Here is a 16543-nt window from a genome sequence, read left to right as displayed (position 1 = left end):
AAATCCCCAAGGGCTCCATCTGCATGCAGGCATCCAGGTAGCCATGCTTTCTCTGATGACTTGGCATGACTTTTACAGATAGAGAAATGTGCACACACTTACAATGTAATTGGGTTAGCCCTTGGCATTGGGTGCCCTGAGCCATCTATGCCTTCCTGGGATACAATCAGACTAGCCCGGAAGTGCCTGTCAACCAGATCGTGCCATGCCACTCCACTGAATTCCACTGGGCAGAGGAGAGAAGCTGAGGAATTTTGAGGGGTTAGATTGAGCAATTACAACACTATTAATGATGCTTTAAGGAAATGGTTAGCCATTTTCTTCACTGCTTATTCTACAACACCTTTTATGGCTCCAAATTGACAACAGAAATGTAGAATGAGTGCCACCTACCGTCAAGAGAGTAGAATTCTAGTATCAAAACAGATGGGGACAAGGCATGCATGTAAATAAAGCCAGAGGGCTGCAGAGAGGCTCAGATAACCTGAAACAATGTGTTACCTACATATGCTCTGAGACTTGCTTCAGATTGGTTTTTCTTTTAGGAAACCTTGCGACTACTCTAAAAGTGAAATGTGTTTTGGAACAGAACTATGTATTCAGAACCTGCAGTGGAACACACAATTCAAAACTCAAAACTTAGATGTTGTCTTTCTTTTTTAGTTTGCCAGTCCTGGGCCTTGAACTTAGGGCCTCAGCACTGTCCCTGGCTTCTTTTGCTCAAGGCTAGCACTCTACCTTTTGAGCCACAGCACCACTTCTGGCTTTTTCTATATATGTGCTACTGAGGAACCAAACCCAGAGCTTCATATATACGAGGCAAGCACTCTAACACTAGGCCATATTCCCAGCCCAGATATTTTCTTTTTCAGAAAACCTTAGTTGACATTTTATGGTATCCAAATAGATGATCGCCAAAAGGCCCAGTTATCCAAATTCAAGCATTGGGTAAAGAGTAAAAAGACAAAATCCTCACCACTGGTCCACAAAATTCTTTAAAAACCAAAGTTCTGTGCCAGGTGCTGGAAGAGGACAACTTAGAATTCTAGTTTCCACATGTGATGGGTCTATTCCATATGGCCTAATATGAGGACAGGCCTTCTTCAAGATTTGGCCCTTGAGTGAATTTTAAATTTCTATTTGGGGAAGGGGGGTGAGCTCTGGGCCTGGGTGCTGTCCCTGGCTCTTCAACTCAATGCTAGTGATCTACCACTTGAGCCACAGTGCCACTTCCGGTTTTCTGGTGGCTAATTGGAAATAAGAGTCTCAGGGTCATTCCTACCTGGGCTGGCTTTGAACCTCGATCCTCAGACCTCAGCCTCCTGAGTAGCTAGGATCACAGGTATGAGCCACGGGTACACAGCTGATTTTTAGATTTCTACATAATAGCCCAAATGTTCGCAAATTTTCTGATGCTTAGCAAATTCTTTTTTCTTTTGGTACATAAAGGGGCTTGAAATAGGGGCTTTAGTACTGTCCCTTCAGCAATTTTTCTCCAATGCTAGTTCTCTACCACTTTGATCCACTGCTAATTTTGGGAGTTTTGAGTGCTTTAATGGAGATAAAGAGTCGCATGGACTTTCCTGCCTGGGATGTTCTTAAACCTCTGTCCCCATATTTCAGCCTCTTAAGCTAGGATTATGGGCTAGGCATGTGGCTTGGCAGTAGAGTGTTGCCTAGAATGCACAACACCCTGGATTTGATCCACATAAACACCGCATAAACAGAAAAATCCAGAAGGGGCGCTGTGGCTCAAATGGTAGAGTGCTAGCCTTGAGCACAAAGAAGCTTAGGGACAGTGCTCAGGCCATGAGTTCAAGCCCCAGGACTGGCAACGAAAACAACAAAAAATAGCAGCTAGGATTACAAGTGTGAGTCACCAGCACCCAGCTCAAAATTTATCCCTTTCACTTGATTGTTGTCTCCAACTGAAGTGAATTTATTATACTGCAGCTGAAACCAGGGACTTACCAATAGAGTACCTGTAATTCAGAAGAACATTTCAAGAAGACCCAGACAGAGTCAGCCTCTAGGAAAGGTACTGGCTTACATCCACTCAACTTTTGTAAATTTAGGGTTTCTGTTGGTCTGCCCGCATGGAGGGTGGAGTGTTCTGTGGCAGTCTTGTGCACCACCCAGCGAAATGGCAGCTTGCTGAGTCTGACGAGGACTTGAGCATGACTCCCCATCCCTTCCTGCATTCCGCCTTGACTCCCCTAACTGACACTTCCTGAGCATCAGAGTTTTGGAGAATATGACCTTTAGCTAATAACAGAGAGCCCAGCTGCCATACCGAACTCCGTACCTCCTCCAATGCCACATTGAGAGAATGGTGGCCACTCCTCCTGAGACATGCCCCCTATTCCCCCACCTCATCCCCTTGATCTCTTCCCTTCTCTACCAGCAGACACTTGGTGCTCATCAGCAATGCACCCACAGCTAATTGGATTCCTGCTTTTGTAAACCTTTTCCACCTTGGTGTTGATTTCCATCACCATAATAAAATTTCAGGACACAGACAATTTAAGGGACAAAGGATTTATTTTGATTCTTTACTTCAAAGGATTCTGTTCTCCATTCCTGAGACCCATGCACTGGACACAACATGACCACAGTGGGAAAATGGAGCAGAGAATTACCACACCTCCTAGCAGCCAGTAAGGAGGCTGAGGGAGACACTGAAAATGACAGAGAGAAGGGAGGGAGGAAAGCGGAGGGAGACGGAGGAGAAAGAGAAGGAGGAGGAGGGAGAGCAGAAGAGATTCCTGGTAGAGCCATCAAGGACCTACCCAAAATGACCTGTTTCCTTCACCCAGAAGTCTACAAGTGTTCCACAACAGACTAGTCCACTGGTGACAATGTTTTAAAAGCGGGAGTCTACTGGGAATATTACATTATCAAAACACAAAAACATGGGCTGGGGATATGGCCTAGTGGCAAGAGTGCTTGCCTCGTATACATGAGGCCCTGGGTTCGATTCCCCAGCACCTCATATACAGAAAATGGCCAGAAGTGGCGCTGTGGCTCAAGTGGCAGAGTGCTAGCCCTGACCAAAAAAAGAAGCCAGGGACAGTGCCCTGAGTCCAAGCCCCAGGACTGGCAAAAAAAAAAAAAAAAAAAACACAAAAACATGAATATAGTCTATTAAGCAATTTAAAAACACATTAGATATGCACGCACTTCTGAAACGTTTTTGAAAATGCTCAATATTTTAACATTTGGTCATTTATTTCTAATTTTCAAAATATACGTGCATCTTACAGCAAACTATAAAGCTATTTAATATACTTTTTAAGCACCTTCAGTTACATGTAAAGATATGCCCATCCATAACCTGACTATAGGTAGTTTGAGAAGATAAATTGAAAATCACTCTTTTTCCACAATATTGAAAATATGACACCAGTGACTACTTACATAAAATCGGTAAACTCTTCCATTAAGGAGCTTCTCATTTTGTTTCTTTTCCTCTGTTGGTTCCTTGGGCTTGAGCTCAAGGTCTGTGTGTTGGGCCTGAGCTTCTTTGCTCAAGGCTAGCACTCTACCCCTTGAGCCATCGTTTCCACAGCTGACTTTGGGGCAGTCAGTAAGAGTCTCATAGACTTCCTGCCCGGGCTGGCTTCAAAAAATAATCTTATGTTCTCAGCCTCCTGACAGGCTGGGATTACATATCTGAGAGACTAGGGCCAGACACTTTTGATGTGAATGCTATATGTTTCCATATATTTTATGTAAGTTATCTCAGGCTAGTGTGATGATTTGACTTAGAGGAGCTCCAGCCATTACTCTGCCCCAAAGAGATGTTTAAGGACAAACATCAGGAGTATTCTGAGGGCCTGACCAACAGACATGGTAACACCCATGTACTGTGGAGGACTAAGGAGCCCCAAATTCCTTCGACTGCCTACCCAGGCACTCACCTTTGACATAGTCATGGCATTCCTAGACACTAGGGAAGGAGAGAAAACCCTGTGCTGCGTTTCTCAGCACATTGGTGATTTCTGCTAATGTGAAGAAGTTGGAAATTATCTCAGTGGAAAGAATATTGAAGGAAGGGATGGCACAAAGTACGGGCTGAGGAGCTGGGAATATGGTGGAGTGGCAAGAGTGCTTGCCTTGTATATATGAAGCCTTGGGTTCGATTCCCCAGCACCACATATATTGAAAATGGCCAGAAGTGGTGCGGTGGCTAAAGGGGCAGAGTGCTAGCTAGCCTTGAGCAAAAAGAAGCCAGGGACAGTGCTCAGGCCCTGAGTTCAAGGCCCATGACTGGCAACAAAACAAAACAAAACAAAACAAGGGGGCTGGGAATATGCCCTAGTGGTAAGAGTGTTTGCCTCATAAACATGAAGCCCTGGGTTTGATTCCCGAGCACCACATATATAGAAAACGGTCAGAAGTGGAGCTGTGGCTCAAGTGGCAGAGTGCTAGCCTTGAGCAAAAAGAAGCCAGGGACAGTGCTCAGGCCTGAGTTCAAGACCCAGGACTGGCAAAAAAAAAAAAAAAAAAGAAAACAAAACAAAGTATGGGCTGAATATCTTCCCACCTATCAAGGAGTTCAGATCCAAAGTTCTGGTTTAAATTTCATGATAAAAAGTAGAACAAATTAAATGTCAGTTCTTCTCAAACTAGTCGTTTAATTATTTGAAATATGTATTCCTAATTTTATCTGCAAATTAGTTTCGGTCTGGTTGATATTTAGTTTGCATTGCATGTCATCCAAATCTACATTTGATGATTCCTTATTAATTTTTTGCAATCTCACTATTGTACATATATATTCATACATATCTATATATTGCTTAAAGACACTTTGACATCCAATAAATCAGAAATGACTCCACTTTCTTTTTAAGATCAAGCTTCCTCAGTGAATCTTACTGTTGAACACTACATCATTATTTACTCATATTTTCATCACTCAGGACACGAAACATTATATACAATATGGAACATTACATATTCCACAAACTTGGCTGTTAAATACAAAAGCTATCAATTATAAAAGTTCATCATTCATTTAGATGGAATACTTAGTGTTTTTAGAACTTGTAACTTCAGGGTTTTTTGCATGCCATACCTGATGCTTAGATGAATATTTGTTCACAAAATTAAAGACAAATGTGGTATATCAAGTGATGTGCTCCCTAGTACTTACAAATATATTGTATCCCAGTGTTGGTGCCTCATGCCCGTTATCCTAGCAACTCAGAAGGCTGATTAACTAAGGATCAAAATTGAAAGCCAGCCAGGCCAGGTAAGTTCTGGAGTTAACCTACAAAGCCAGAATTGAAGCTATGGCTCAAAGTGGTAGAGTGCTAGCCTAGAGAAAAATGAGCTAAAGGATAATTGACAGCCCTCACACTAAGTTCAAGCCAGAAGACCAACAAAGAACCAAAACACCCACACAAAAACATCATAGATGGAAAGATTTCTCCATTAAGGATGGATTAGGAGTTTCATTCCCGCTAGGGCACTTTGGGTATTGAAACATTGTAACTACAGACTCCTACATTTGCTAAGAAGATTACATTCCAAGACTACATTCCAAGAAGATTACACACATACATTTTTAAATGTGTTTGGGCATAGGGAATGACTAGCCAAACTGAGTTTGTGTCTCTAGGTGGCTTTCCTTGTTCTAGTTCATCATATTTAAGTTTACACTAAAGGTTGAGTCATAGTCATAGTTCTTGTGTGCATAATAGACAAGCAAGATATAATACCCTACTCAGCTATATTCTTTCCTTTTTGTATCCCCACATGACATTGAAGGGCTGACTATAGACAGATTGATTTCTCACATGAAAAATGTTCTTTTGGATTCTCATCAGTGTGCATCGTTTGATTCTTTTTTTTTTTTTTTTTTTGTCCAGTCCTGGGGCTTGGACTCATGGCCTGAGCACTGTCCCTGGCTTCTTTTTGCTCAAGGCTAGCACTCTGCTACCTGAGCCACAGAGCCACTTCTGGCCATTTTCTGTATATGTGGTGCTGGGTAATTGAACCCAGGGCCTCATGTATACCAGGCAAGCATTCTTGCCACTAGGCCATATCCCCAGCCCCTGCATCGTTTGATTCTATATAAGAGGAGTAGATCAGTTCACAGCTTTCCCACAAGCGACACTCACTGTTTCTCTCCACTGTTTGGTCTTTGAGGGAGCCAACTCTCCAAGATGACTGAAGGCATTCGCACAGCTGCAATGTTCATAGTCTTTCTCGCCCATGGATAGTCAGGCCTAAATCCTCTCACAAAGATGGTTTCTGTCAGTGGTTTCTGGCTAGTATATGTCCTCTGGTGTTGTCTTAGATGAGTTGATTGACTGAAAACTTTCCCACACAGATGAGTCTCCTGAGTTCTCCCTCTGGGAGGATTGCTCTTACTTTCTAAGGTTATAGGGTGTACCAAAACCTTCCACACACAGGTTGCATTTGTGTGATTGCTCTCATTTCTCATCCTGGCAAGGTTTAAATGAGATACTGAATGATTTCACTCACTGACGACATGCATCACTTTTTTCTGTAGTGTGTATTTTCTTTTTTTTTTTTTTTTTTTTTTTTTTGGCCAGTCGTGGGCCTTGGACTCAGGGCCTGAGCACTGTCCGCTTCTTCCCGCTCAAGGCTAGCACTTGAACCACAGCGCCGCTTCTGGCCGTTTTCTGTATATGTGGTGCTGGGGAATTGAACCTAGGGCCTCGTGTATCCGAGGCAGGCACTCTTGCCACTAGGCTATATCCCCAGCCCTGTAGTGTGTATTTTCATATGGCGAAAAAGGCTGGAGGAATGACAAAAAATTTTCCCACAGAATTGACACTCATAGTGCTTCTCTCCAGTGTGTATTGTCTCATGTGTGGCACGTCGAGATGAGGCAGTGAAGGCTTTCCCACAGGTGTGAAATTCATAGAGTTTCTCTCCAGTGTGTATTCTTTCATGGGCGGCATGGTGCGATGTCTTAGTAAATGCTTTCCTACAGGTGCGACATTCACAGGGTTTCTCTCCTGTGTGTATTCTCTCATGTGCAGCACGATAAGATGGCGTAGTGAAGGCTTTTCCACAGAAGTGACACTCATAGGGTTTCTTTCCAGTGTGTGTTCTCTCATGTGTGGCATATTGAGATGAATCACTGAAGACTTTCTCACAAGTGTGACACTCATAGGGTTTCTCTCTAGTGTGTATTCTCTCATGTGCGGCATGGTTAGATAGCACATTGAAGGCTTTCCCACAGGTGTGACATTCATAGGGTTTCTCTCCAGTGTGCACTATGCTATGTGCTTTAAGGTTACTAGGCCATTTGCAGGATTTCCCACAGATGTGACATTCATGCCATTTCTCTTCAGTGTGTGTTCTGTTATGTGTCTTAAGGTCATTTGGCCTTTGGGAGGCTTCCCCACCCGAAGGATATGCATGGGCTTTCTCTCCGACATGCGATCCTTCCTGATTTCCAGAATGAGACGGCTGAGTGACCTCTTCCCACGCACAGTGGGGATCTTCATCGGCCCCTCCTCCAATGGGCATGTCCTCCTGCTGCTGGAAGTGACTTGGCTGAATGGAGGGGTCAGTACACAGGTGGCTGTCATCAACTTTCTGGCTAGTGTCTCCTCCATCCTGCCAACTGAGCTCCCTGGGTTGACCAAGTACATGCCCCAGGTCACTATCCTCACACGCTTTGTCTCCATCATGTGCAGTCTTATGGTGACTGAACTTTGAAGGAACAAAGGCTGTCCTACAAAAACTACAAACATGTGATTTCCCTCCAGTGATTTAAATTGTGCTTACAGTGTTTATTGCTTTCAACAAAGACTTAAGCTCATAGACCACAGTCACACTGTATGTTTTCCTCAAGAGACTTACTGCATTGTCTAATGTCTAATGAATTATTCATAATGCCATTGCCATTTACATGATCAATTTCTTGTGTTCCAGGTGCTCAGGAGTATGTGCACATTCGTGGAGGTTCTCTCCCTGGTATAGGCTAACACAGGAGATATCTTCTGCATCCTTTAGCAAAGTTTGCATCAATGAAGAGTTCTGAGTCTTCGTTTCTGTCAAGTCATTCCTGTCAAGTGAGTCTTGCAGATAAAAAGATTTCTGCTGTGGGAAGATGATGAAACATGATCATCAATTGTTTACATTCATCTCCATGGCCATTTCTCTACATGAGAATGCTAGAGTACTTAGCCTAGACATAAAACATATTATAACTGGGCACTGATAGTTCATGCCTGTAATCCTAGCTACCCACATGGATGACATCTGAGGATCATGGTTCAAAGTCAGCCAGTTCAGGAAAGTCCATGAGACTCTTACCGCCAATAAACTATTCACAAAAAGCTGGAAGCAGTGCTATACTTGAAGAGGTAGAGTGCTAGCCTTGAGCAAAAGAAGCTGAGGGAAAGTACCCAGGCCCAGTGTTCAAGCCTCAGGACAAGCAAAAACAACAACAAACTTATATTTTTCTTCCATATCCCCATCTTGAAAGTGGCAAAGACATGCTCCATGCAGTAAGTCAACAACAGGAGAATCAAGTAAATATCCAGATAGTTGTGTGTGTGTGTGTGTGTGTGTGAGAGAGAGAGAGAGAGACAGAGACAGAGAGACAGAGACAGAGAGACAGAGACAGAGAGAGAGAAAAAGAAAGAGACAGAAAGAGAGAGACACAGAGAGAGTATACCCATGGAGGATGAGACAGACATAGACAGATACATAGATAGGTAAAATCATTGGCTTAGAAGTATTTTATATTGCATATCTGAGATTAAGTTTGTTTTTATTTTTGTTTTTGCTAATCCTTGGCCTTGAACTATGGGACTGGGCACTGTCCCTGAGCTTCTTTTGCTGAAGGCTAGTGCTCTACCACTTGAGCCACAGCACCACTTCTGGCCTTTTCTGTTTATATAGTACTGAGAAATCAAAGCCAGGGCTTCATGGGTGCCAGGCAAGCACTGTACCACTAAGCCACATTCTCAGACTCTGAGATGAAGGTTTTGAAATCCTGTCATTTTCCTTATGAAATTCAAACTATGTGGAGCTTTCATCCAAGAAATTTCCTCAGCTCAACGATGAGGCAGGCACTTGCTTTTCCAGCTACTCTTCCCACTGCCAGGTCTTTACTGGTCAAGACAGTAGTCACATCTGTGTAACTTACCACTGACGGGGTCACGTGGACCTTACCACTGACTTGTTGCATGTGGAATGGAAATGCCTGTAAGAAATGTTTAAAAGCATACATGGCATGAAACCGGGAGGAGATTTTTGAAAGCACCTTAATCCACATTTGTGTAGTCATTCAATGAATCAAAGGAAAGAAAACAATTCTTAGGAAAACACCTCCTGTCATATTCACGATCATGAATGATATTTTCCAGCAACACTGCAGCTTCAAATCAGGACTTGTGTGCTGTTGCTGAGATTTCTGCCTCAAGGCTAGTGCTTTACTACTTGAGCCATAGCTCCACTTTCTGCTTTTTTGTGCTTAGTAAGAGAGTCTCCCATAGTTCTCCTGTTTGGATGGCATCAAACCACCACCCTCAGATTTCAGCTTTCCTTTGTAGCTAGGATTGTAATTGGAAATAGCGTAGCTAAGAGAATATAATATAACTGTAATCTAGATAATACATTGAATTTCAGGAATACCACAGTGGCTCCTAATGAGATTAAGATGCTGTTAATGTAACTCCATGTTCACAAGCAATGGGAAAATACAATATATAGTCAAAGGGTGGATTCAGAAGTAATCCCTCAGTTTCTATTTCTGCCTTAACAAAATACAAGCTACCGTCAAAAGTACATTCTCACTGGCTGAATTGAAGTAGAAATTCCAGTGGAAAAAAGCTGAGTGAATGTATATGTACATATATATGTGCTTCATTTTATACACTCACATTGATAAGTATATATGCACACTGGATGGGTCCTGGTACTCACCGATGGACTCCAGCAGACAGGCAACCTCTGACATCACATCTCTCTACAGCTTCCTCTGTGCTGCGTTCATCAGATCCCACTCTTTGGGCATGAAGTTCACAGTAACATCTTCAATGTTCAAAGGTACCTACAACACCCAAGATGATTCCCATTCGACAGCGCAACAGGGGCAAGTTCAACAGACAAGCCTTGAGATGACACTAACTGAGGTAGGTAGAGGGGAGGCCTGGTATGCACAGAAACCAATGGTTCTGGGCTGGGCTATGTCCTAGTTGCAACAGTGCTTAACTTGTATACATGAAGCCGTGGGTTCAATTCCCCAGTACCACATATATAGAAAAGGCTATAAGTAACCTGGTTACTCAAGTGGCAGAGTACTAGCCTTGAGCAAACAGAAGCCAGGGACAGTGCTCCGGCCCTGAGTTCAAAGTTTAGGACTGGCCAAAAAAAAAAAAAAAAAAAAAAAAACAAAGGTTCTTTAGGGAAACAACCTGGCCCCCTGGGCATGAGTGGCTTCAGCGCTGGCCACACTGCACGGTGCTGTAGAGGGGCGGATAAGCCAGGCGCACCCCGGAACACTGAATCGCATGTGAAAGATATGATACGGAGTAAGCACACCTTCCTCTCCTGGGACCAAAACTCTGGTCTTGGGTGCTGATCTTGAGCATGGTTGCTCAAGGCTAGTTTGTGCTTTACCCCTAGAGCCACAGCTCCCCTTCCAGCTTTTCTTGGTGGTTGATCAGAGTTAAGAGTCTGGGGGACTTCTCTGCAGGGCTTTGAGCAACAGTGGCCAGTCCTCAGCCTTCGGAGCCACATGGTTTTGACTCCTTTAGAATAAAGTTTGTGCAGGCTTTGGGGTTTGACCTCATGTCCTACATGCTGTCTCAGAGTTTCCTTTGCTAAACCTGAGTATTCTACAACTATACCTACACTTCCATTCCCCCATTTCTCATCTTCTCCTTGTCCTTCTCCTCCCCTCCCTCTCATTCCCCTTCTTTTCCTTCTCCCTCTCTCTCTCCCTCCTTCTTCTTCTTGGTAATTTAGTGGAGAAAAGAATCTCATGGCTTTGCCTGCCAAGCTGGCTTTGAACTGTGATCTTCACTCAGGTCTCAGTCTCCTGAGTAGATAGAATTACTGCTCTGAGTCACCTATGCTCCATTCTAAGACTTAAATTTTACTAGAAACACTCAGGCACTGGTGGTTCATCTTAACCACTCAGGTATGAGGCAGGATCGACTACTGAAAAGGAAGCAGGGTATGCCCATCTGCGATACAGATCTGTAAGGTAAGAGAGGCAACGCAACTATGGGACAAACACTCAGCAAACGTGAGCTGTTTCTCCGGGGGCTTAAGGCCTCTATCAAGGCACGGGAGTACAGGTTAAGAAAAAGGACTTAGTAGAATTCTTTATATTTTTGGAAGATATTTGTCCATGGTTCGCACAGGAAGGGGCGATAGATGAAAAAAGGTAGTGTCGTGTTGGTGATTGCCAAAAAGACTATTACCAGACTTTTGGTCCCGAGAAGGTACCTGTGCAGGCCTTCTCCTATTGGAATCTTATACATGAGGTCCTTCAAGTTTGCCATTATCGGGCGGAGGTTTCCAAGGTAGTTGAGGATAGTGAAACTTTCCTAAAAGAAAAATTCAAAGGGAGCCAGGCTTCTCTCCACAGGGAGCCTGCTAAAATGCCCCGTCCTCCCTCTGTTATGTCTCCTTGTCCTTCTGTTTCCATTCCCATGCCTGAAGTCAGCAGTGATTCCCCAGCCTAGGGGCTCGAAGTCCATTTATCTGGTCCTTTCTGGTTTAGAATCCGGTGGCTCTAATGATGATGTGCTTCCACCGGGAGATGGGGCCACTTTAGGGGAGAAGGCAGCCAAATACCATAATCCTGACTGGCCCCACTTGGCCGCTTTGAGCACAGGGCCGTCTCCTTACAATATAGCTTAGTGCTTCCCTTTTGTGCTCGCGCTCCTGCCTCTTTGCCCTATCTTGAGGAAATAACCAGGCAAGCAACATCTAAACTCTCCTGGGAGGCTCAGTCTTTAAAAGCCCTCCTTCAAGCCAAAAAGAAAAGTCTCAGATACTTAAACAGTTGACTTAGAGTTAACATCTCCACCCACCACCCACCCAGAGTCAGTCCTGGCAGAGTTACAGCTCTCTTAGGTGCAAGCTGCTCACAGAGGGGAGGGACCTGAGGCTAGGGAAGTGCTAACACCACTGAGGTAACTTCTCCTGACCGAGTGCTCTACAATGGGAGGAACACAATCTAAAAGCTGCTCAAGTTTGAGCCCAGCCTTACAAATTTGGAATATTTTATTTAACTTCTATGAGCACTTGGGCAGACGAAGTTCTCTCTCTCTCTTTTTCTGCCTCTCTCTAAACTCTGCCTGCCTGCCTGCTTGTGATATGTGATGGGCTGGTGCTAGCTTCCAAAGGTACCAATGTTTGTTTAACATCTGTTTTGTAAGACACAGAGAAAGGTTTTCTATTCTTGTTATTGATGTTTGGTAAGTTCGGAGATTGCTTTAAATTCTGCTTGTTTGGCTAAATCCTAAGTTTTCTCTAGCATTCAGCACATGATGGACAATAGAATTGGTTGGAGGTGGAAGCCCACCCTGAACTCTGGAACTGTGGCCTTGCAATTCAAAGGTGCCTTGCAATTCAAATGCTGGGACGTGAAGCTGTCTTGCTGTGAGCCTGCTAAGGCTCTGACCAGCTCCTTTGCCATTATGCCTTGCCACATGTCTGTGTTCTTTCTGTTCATGCCCTGTCACCCATCTCCTGGACCTTCTCTGGTCATAGCGTCCCACTTCAGCTTGCCATTGGAGCTAAACTGGTTTCTCAAAATGTGGCTTCTCAGATAATCTGTGAAAATTTTTGTTTGCTGAAAAAGTTTTTTGTGTTCTAACCATGTGGTTCTAAAATTTGGGCAAAATAATATCATTTTGCCACTGGAATTCCAGAAAACTTACATGGCCAATTAACAAACAATTCTAAGCGCACCCCAAAGCTTGTGCACAACTGTCTGTCTGTCTGTCTGTCTGTCTGTCAGTAAAACTAAAAACAAAAACAAAAACAAAACAGGTTTTAAACCCATGTTTCGGTGCAAGCAAATGTGTCTAAGAAAAAGTCCAAAAGGTTCTAATATACAGCATGTGATATAAGTACAATGATGTAAAACCAGTGTGTTATTCTTTATTTCTATCTATGCTAAAAGTCAAGTGTACATCTAATCCTGACAATTCTTTGGTATAGATTAAGATTTTGCTTCTCCATTTATTTTTTCTGTGCTCTCATAAACTCTTTAAGATCAAGGCACCAGAGTCATTTTAAAACAAGTATACAAATGTGGCTGCTAACCTATATTTTCCTGACCCAGAATTAATATTTTGCTTTATAGGATTCAGGTCGACATATGTGCTAGTTGCACATGTGCTAGCTGTGTGGACTGTGGCAGTCCGTGGCTACAGGAAGCTGTGTCCACAGTCCGCTCCCAAACTGCCTGGTTTCACTGATTCCTTACTTTCTCTCTCTTTCATGGAAAACTGCTCAGGAAATCTAGGAGTCCTGTAAAGATTTTGACAGGCCCAGCTCTGCCCCACCCCCTCCCAAGATTAGAGTTGGATTTGTTGCAGGCCTATCATGACAGAGTTACAACCGAGATTTACTCCAAGGTTAAAAGCATCAGAGTTGTGTTTGGTGGCCACAAGGTTGCATTGGGGAAGCATTGGTGTCTTCCTCCATGTCTCAGAAACTGTCGTGCCTGCTGCAGAGAGCAGACTTTGTTGGCGTTTGGTCTTTGTGGATTTTGTGACTAAGAAGATGGTTAAAGGCCCAAGCCTTCTAAAATCTTTTAAAGTTGTCACCCTGCTTAAACCAGCAGGGCACCAGCCAACAAAAGCCAGAGTACTCAGGGTAAACAACCAAGGAATACTGGAAGGTTTCAAATGTCTTTATCCAGTCTGTGTAGAAATTTGCAGGAAACCCAGAAGAAGGTGTGACAATCTATTCAGGGGACTCAGAGATGCCACTACAGCCTTGCCCAGATCCAACCCATCCCTCCTGCTGGCCTACTGATTCGGGATGTAAGACATAGCCACTTGGGATCCACTGAAGCTGAGACTTTTACATTGTCCTGATGCTTTGCCCTCTTGATCGTTATTCATTTGTGTTCTCTTCCACCTGATGGTAAGGTAAGGTTAAATAATATGTTTTGATTTAATGGCACATGGATCTCATTCAGTCTGCTGTTTTCTAAGTGTTACAGCAGAACTCTGGCAAGTATTTGTTGGTCTTATTTTAGGTCCTTATTATTTTACTAGTCAAAAATTACAGATTAAGACTTCTCATTTGTGTACCTTGCATGATTTTCAAAAACTTTTGGGAGACATTAATTGGCTTCGGCCGTACCTTAAACTAACCACTGGTGAACTTAAGCCTTTATTTCACATCCTTAAAGGGGACCCAAATCCAACCTCTAGTTGGTCACTAACTGCCCCCGCCCAAGAGGCCTTAAAGATAGTGGAAACTGCCATCACAAATCAACAAGTAACTTTTATTTCTTACAATAAACCCCTCCAATTTATTATTTGTGCCACCAGCTTTACACCTACTGGAGTCTTCTGGCAAGAGGGACCCCTCCTTTGGGTACATTTACCTGCCTCCTCGCTTAAAGTTCTCACCCCTTATGCCACCTGGGTGGCGGAACTAATTAAAGTTGGAAGAGAACATAGCAGAAAAATGTTTGGCAGAGACCCTGATAAAATAATATTGCCATATTCTCCCACTCAGATTCAGTAGCTAATGCAAAATGATGACGCTTGGACGATGTCTTGTATTTCCTTTCAAGGAATCTTTGATAATCATTACCCTGCTGATAAACTCCTCCAATTTTTAAAATACCAATCCCTTGTTTTCCCCACTCAACTTCTCGTCGACCTCTTTCCCACGCTTCCCTGGTGTTTACTGATGGGTCCTCAAATGGAATGGCAGCCTTTACTATTGACAACCAAACCACTTGCCTACAATCCCCTTATCGCTCTGCACAAATGGTTGAGCTTTTTGCTGTTTTACAAATGTTTACTCAGTTACCTAATACTCCCTTTAATTTGTATACAGATTGCGCTTATATTGCCCACTCCATCCCCTTACTTGAAACTGTATCCTATATTAAACCAACTACAAATGCCACTCCCTTGTTTTCCTTAATCCAACAACATATTTTAATTAGACATTGTCCCTTTTATATAGGACATATTCGTGCTCACTCTGGTCTCCCTGGGCCTTTGACAGCAGGCAATAAAGTAACTGATCAAGCAACTCAACTTGCCCTTTTGGCCGAATGTGACCCTATAGCTGGAGCAAAAGAAGCTCGCTCTCTACATCACCTTAATGCTCAAACCCTGCGCCTCCTCTATTATATTACCAGGGAGCAGGCACGACAAATTGTCAAACAATGTCACAATTGTGTCACCTTTTTGCCAATCCCTCACTTAGGTGTCAACCCCAGAGGATTGGTCCCTAATGAAATTTGGCAGATGGATGTTGTCGGGAGCCAACAGCGAAATTCACCCTGACTTCTAGCTTACTCTCAAGGTCGTGCAAGGTCATCGCTTAGGGAGCCAACAACAAAGTTCATCCTAACCTCTGGCTATGTTGTTATCTCAAGTACATGCAAGGACATGGTTTACTTGAAGGACAGTATTAATCCTGAGATGTTTTATTATGTCAACAAGAGTCTGTTATGTAAACCATTCAACCATATCTTGTTTTACTGTCTTGTTATTTACCAATTTCAGGGCTTTCCTGTTTTCTTAAACCTTACTTAATCCTATGCTATTTCCTGGTTGTCAAACTATATAAGCTGGAATTTAAGAATAAACATGGCTGCAGTCTTGAGTTTCAATCTCGAGATGCAGACCTCCCATACCCCATCTTTTCCTCTTGTCTTTTTTCTCCTGTCTTGTATTTTTCCTTTTCCTTAATCCTTGCAGCCCTCAGTCAGGATTCCCGTTCACTGCCGGCTGGCTCGGCAGGGGACGTTACCCAGGTCCCTTCTTTTGGTAATCTTAAATATCTTCACATTGCCATTGACACTTTTAGTGGCTTTATTTTTGCCAGCCTCCACACTGGAGAGGCCTCTAAAACTGTTATTGCCCATGTACTTAATTGTCTAACAGTCATGGGAAAGCCCAAAATTAAGACTGATAATGGCCCTGGGTATACAGGCAAAAACTTAACAGTTTTGCCGCCAATTGCAAATAAAACATATTACTGGCATTCCCTACAACCCTCAAGGCCAAGGAATTGTTGAATGAGCTCACCAAACTCTTAAAAATACCCTTCATAAATTAAAAATGAGGGAATTTTACCCCACAAAAGGATCCCCCCAAAATATTCTTCATCATGCCTTGTTTGTCATTAATTTTTAACTTTGGATGCTGATGGAAAATCTGCAGCCAATCGTCTCTGGCATCCACAAACAATTCATAATTATGCTACTGTTATGTGGAAAGATCCACTGACCTTTCATTGGAAAGGCCCGGACCCTGTATTAATCTGGGGTCAAGGGTCTGCTTGTATATTTGACAACAAAGAAGGTGCAGCACGGTGGCTTCCTGAA

This window comes from Perognathus longimembris, chromosome 16 (genome assembly GCF_023159225.1).
Source record: "Perognathus longimembris pacificus isolate PPM17 chromosome 16, ASM2315922v1, whole genome shotgun sequence".
NCBI classification, from domain to species: domain Eukaryota; kingdom Metazoa; phylum Chordata; class Mammalia; order Rodentia; family Heteromyidae; genus Perognathus; species Perognathus longimembris.
Note: the sequence above shows the minus strand (reverse complement) of the source record.